At 39.4% G+C, this 5,458-nt stretch overlaps 2 long non-coding RNA genes across 10 annotated transcripts in view; both read right to left on the bottom strand.

The window, feature by feature from the left end:
- LOC115940325 (uncharacterized) overlaps positions 1 to 5,458 on the bottom strand; it is a 134,420-nt gene that overhangs the window by 42,248 nt on the left and 86,714 nt on the right. The window lies entirely within an intron of this gene.
- Positions 7 to 5,452, bottom strand: LOC145716532 (uncharacterized). Its single transcript, XR_014139282.1, has 3 exons — positions 4,023 to 5,452; positions 3,143 to 3,236; positions 7 to 2,220 (listed from the first exon to the last, which is right to left on the bottom strand). It is a non-coding gene; the product is annotated as an uncharacterized LOC145716532 (long non-coding RNA).

A 5,458-nucleotide genomic window follows, 5' to 3' on the forward strand; every position in this document is an offset into this window, starting at 1 on the left:
AGGAAGGAAGGAAGGAAGGGAAGGAGAGAGGGAGGGAGGGAGGGATGAAGGAAGGAAGATTTACAAGTGTTGGTGCAGATGTAGAGAAATTGAAACTTGTGCACTGTTGGTGAGGATGTAAAATGGGTTCACTGTCATGGAAAACAGTATAGTGGTTTCTCAAGAAATTAAACGTGGAATTTCCATATGATCCGGCAATTTTACTTCTGGGTATATACCCTAAAAAATTGAAAGTAGTGACTCAAACAGATGTTTGTACACCAATATTCATATCAGCATTATTCACAATAGCCAAAAGGTGAACACAACCCAAATATCCATCGACAGACGAACGGCTGAACAAAATGTGGTGGGCACATACAATGCAATATTATTCAGCTTTAAAAAGGAATGAAATTCGGGCACATGCTACAACATGGATGAACTTCAAGGACATTATGCTAAGTGAAATAAACCGGACACAAAAGGACAAATATTGCATCACTCTGCTGATATGTAGTACCTAGAATAGTCTAAATAATAGAGACAGGAAATAGAAGAGAGGTTAGCAGAGGCAGAGGAGAGAAGATGATGGGGACACAGAGATTTCGTTTGGGGTGATGAAACAGTTTGGGATATGGTTGGGGTAGTGTCTGCACAACAATGTGAATGTGCCTGATGCTACTGAATTGTGTATCTTTAAGTGGTTAAAATGGTAGATTGTATGTTACATGTATCTTACCACAATAAAAATCTAATGAATAGGGGCACCTGGTGGTTCAGTTGGTTAAGCATCTGCCTCCGGCTCAAGTCATGATCTCGGGGTCCTGGAATTGAGCCCCAAGTTGGGCTCCCTGCTCAGCGGGGAGTCTGTTTCTCCCTCTCCATCTCCCCACCCCCCACTCATTCTCTCTCTCTCTCTCTAAATAAAATCTTTTTAAGAAAATCTAAGGAATCAAATCAAAACAAGACAAAGCATAAAATCTTGTGCTTTTAGGTGGTATAGGTGGTAGAGCAAGGAAGGGGGCCCCAGAGAGTCAGAGCCAGCCCCTATAACCTGCATGCTGCATCCTCCCAGCTGACTGAACACGTCGTGAGTGTTATCTGTGCGCAGGTAGGGAGAAGACTATGTGAGGAGGGGCCCAGCCCGGGCCTCCTCCCAGCTCCTGGACTTTCCGCAGGCCCTCCATGCAGCGCCTTCCCGATGCTGGGCCAACTGCATGCGCAGGCCAGAGTCTCCTCCTCTGACCCTTACTGCTGGTGGCAGAGGCTTGTGAGGGAAGATGCAGCCCCGGGTACAGTCCCCGTCAACATCAAGGGGCATGGGACCTACCCCAACTGCAGCATGGGAGAGGCTTCCTTAAACATTCTCCAGGAAAAGGTCTGAGGGAGCATACGCCAGTCTAAAGCTGCCTGGAGATTAGTGGGCCTCTCGTCCTGCTAGAAATCCTCTCAAGTTTAAAAAGAAAAAAGGATGGAATAATGGAATAACTAGCCCTGTTGGTGAATCATTCACTAGAACATCTGCACAATCTGATTTAGGGGAAATATCTTAGCTTGGAAATTTCAAAATGTTAATGTCTTGCTAATGTCTATGCTGGTTTTCAATATATTAATATATTGAATTAATATATTATTAATTAGTAGTATGCTAGTTTTCAGCATATTAATATAGCTTTCTTTTCTGAATGCTCTCTCTCTCTTTCTCTCTCTGGCCATAAGAGTAACCAGTATTATCACAAAGGCTCTGTGCTATTAATATTTATTGAGATCTTACCACTTGTAAGCTCCTTACATGTATTATTTAATCCCTGCAACATCCTCGTTTTATAGCTGAGAAAACACATAGAGGTGAAGTAACCTGTCCAATGTCAAATAGCAAGGAAGTGGCGAGCTGACAGTCACACCAGGCGGTCCGATCCAGATACTTATTAGAAATCAGTCCCGTAATAAAAAAATAATAATTTTAAAAATAAAAATAAATAAAAGTAAAAAAACATTTTAACTAATTAATCAATCAGCCCCATGGCACTGGAAAATTCCCTTCCACACTCTTAGGTCCTCTTTTTCCTCATCTGGGAAATGAGGGGATTGGACCAGATGTTGTGTAAGATTTTCTTCCAGCTTGACCGTGCCCATTTTCTTGTCCTTGCATGCAAATGTTATTTAACCATGCGCTTCGCAGATGGGTGTCCACCAACACTCCCCGCTTGAATTACGGGCGCCATTAATGCTGTAGGACTGGAAAGGAAAGTTATCTCAGCTGAAACTGACAGTGCCCCTGAGCTATTTATCGTTCTTTTGTCCTGAGCCAAACAGCCTTTAGAATTCAACTGCACTCACCCCCTAACTACCTAAATATCTCAACTCTCTTAACAAAGTCTCTCCATACTCAGAAATAACTCAATAAAAGAGCAACAGACGTAATGATTCAAGACTGAGGAGGAGAAAAGCGTTCAAATTGATATTCTTAATACAATTCCCTCTTTCTTCCCCTGGATTCGCAGAATTTCTTCTCACTTATGAATTTTCTAATAAGCCCGGATAGTGGTGTGCTGCTAATGTTTAACAACCAGCTCTCCAAGAAAACAAAAAAGCCCTGATTGGTAGCATCTGCTGACTTCTGTGGTTTCAATATTCCCACCATGGCTGGTTTCCCACTAATGCCAAGTCACTGAACACAACGTTGGAAAGAAATATGAACCAGTAGGAGCTGGTATTGGCACACCACTGAGTCTGGGTCATAGTACTATTCACCTGTAAGCCCTGCAGCCTCAAGTATTGTTCACACATTTGTTCATTCATCCAGTCAACAAACTTTTTTTTTATTATTATACTAGGAACATGAGCAAGGTATCTATTAAATTAGTTCCTTATTGCAAATCCATTGCCTTACTGGGTTTATTACAAAATAATATTATTTTTCCAACACTTCCCCTAAGAAGTTTCTTGAGACAAGGCAGGTGGAATGATAGCTTTTCTACCTTCAAAAATTCACTTACCCAAACTGCATGAGATGATTTGCTTCTCTTGAGTTAGTAATTCTCATTAACATTCTAAGCATTGGGGAAAATTACATCAGAATAGCCTTGACAATAAAACCTTTATTATAGAAAGTTTACAAAATGCAAAAGCAAACAACTCACCTCTCGAAAATGCTTACCTAGACATAATCCTTCTATAATACTTTTTCTCTACATTGGTATATTCAAGATATGCGTGGCTTGTGAAGAATATGGACTCAGGAGCTTCACTGCCTGGATTCAAATCACAGGCAATGTGATTCAATTCAATTCAAATCACAGTTCCATCACTTATTAGCTCTGTGATCTTGAGCAAATCAATTAACCTCTCTGTAAAATGGGGTTCATGATCATAATAGTAGCTATTGTGAGAATTGAGTAAATGTCCATACAACACCCAGAACAACATAGAGGAAGTTCCCTATAACTGTTAGCAGTTATTACTAGCAAACACAATCGAGGATTTTCTCAGTGTTGTCTAAAGTATGTCTTTCTAACAAGATGCTGCACTCCTCAAAGTCTTTTTGCGGTCCCCTAGAGTGCCTAGCACATAGTGTAACTTGAATCAATTCTTGTCAAACAATTAAAGAAATTAATTTATTAAATGTAATTGGATCGATGCGACTCCAAAACCTTCTTGCCACAAATCAGCCATTGGGTCTCTCATCTAGATCTCAGGCACACTTTCTGTCTCCATAAGCCTCTCTGAAGGTAGGGAAAGTAACCAAGAATAAGTACCTGGAGTAATTTGTCAGAGCTGTTAACATATTTATGTTCAAGAATGTTTATTATTTATAAGCAAGGAAAAATGAAAGCAACCTAAATGTTCGACAAGGGAAAGGTTGAATAAATTATGATGTAGCCGTTAGATATGTTTTCAGTAAGTATTTATTAACATGAAAAAAATGCCCTAATTGTAGTAAGTGGGAAAAGTAGCATATAAACTTATATAAACAATATTATCCCAATGTTTATTTTTTCAATGTGTTTGCATTAAGGAAAAAATAAAAAGACACTTACTGGAAATATATCAAAATCATCACAGTAGCTATCTCCGATTGATAGGATTAGGGTGATTTTTATTTCCTCTTGGTATATTTCTGAATTTTTTCTAAATAACAAAAAGAAAACATAAAATAGATTTGGACTCTCAGCCTTGGAATTAGTGTCTCAGGAATGAAATGACGCGTCCCTACGTGCATATAGATTCAGTGACCTAAGCACCTCTGTGAGTCAGTTCTGCTACCACCTACATACCCACCCAGTCTGGCATTTTTCACCACCCATCCCCATCCCACTCCCAACCTCCCAAAGTGTCCCAAATCTGACATGGAAGTGTAACCTAGGTTTTGCAAATGTGACTCCAACATCCAGCCATTTGGAAGCACGGATGATTACCTTAATTTTTCACACGCCTTTCAGATATCTGGCATTGGGTAAATACAATCAACCTCACGTAGACATATTTCCAGCTATTAAAAACCAAACACATTTGTGTTATCTCCTGCCCTTGAGGTGCCTGATACAAGGGAAGCATGATTGAGTACCTTACTGATAAGGCTGAACAAATACGTCTTTGAAATAGGCTATAGGAAAAACCCAGGTTGGAGATGTGCCATACACGTTAAAATCTAGCTAAATTTGGGTACAAGGTGGATCTCAATTTAGTGAACTGTGAGTTCTAGAATGTTTGTTTAATAAAAGCCCTTTTATTACTTTCAAATCCACATGGGCTTGAAGCACAATTTTATGAGTCTAGATCGAGGTAGCAAGTATATAATTGACTCCTGCTTTTAGAAATAGGAAAGAATTATTTATAATGAGCATATCAGTCAAGTATGATTTAGTCCCTCTGATGTGTTTAAAACAACTTATTCAAAATAATAAAAAAGCAACTTATTCCCTTAAGTAGTGTGACGTTTAGCAATTTTATTTTTATTCTTAATTTGCTTACAACCACCTCTCCTCAAGGCAATCTCAAGCCAAAGCCTATCTAAAGCATCATAAATTTCAAATTGCTGAGCTCAATCAATAAGGTTTTATGGTACATCTTTAAAAGAAAAAAAAAAGAAGAAGAAGAAGAAGATGAAGAGGCATAACTTAACTAAATGTAGCCAGGGAAATGCACACAAGTTATTTCTGCCGTAGCTCCTTTGCTATGGATGGAGGAACCAAGCCGTTCTATTTTCATTCATGAGGAAAATCTCACAACAGCGGGCACATCGTGGGACACAGTCAGCCCAAGCAAGAAGGAGCAGGAGAGAGCAGCTTTAGCTGCTCCTGAAATACTTTAGGGGGAGAAGTTGCTAATCCCAAGGAACATTCTATGGTGAATGTTATCTCTGCTTAAATCTCGTTAATTTTATGGAAAAAATATTATTGACGTAAGATTTGTTAAGCACCCCTCCACCTTCTCTGCCTTGTTCTTCTCCACCGCATGTGTCACTAACATGTTC

The sequence above is a fragment of the Leptonychotes weddellii genome, chromosome 12 (genome assembly GCF_054177405.1).
Source record: "Leptonychotes weddellii isolate Sample4059 chromosome 12, ASM5417740v2, whole genome shotgun sequence".
NCBI classification, from domain to species: Eukaryota; Metazoa; Chordata; class Mammalia; order Carnivora; family Phocidae; genus Leptonychotes; species Leptonychotes weddellii.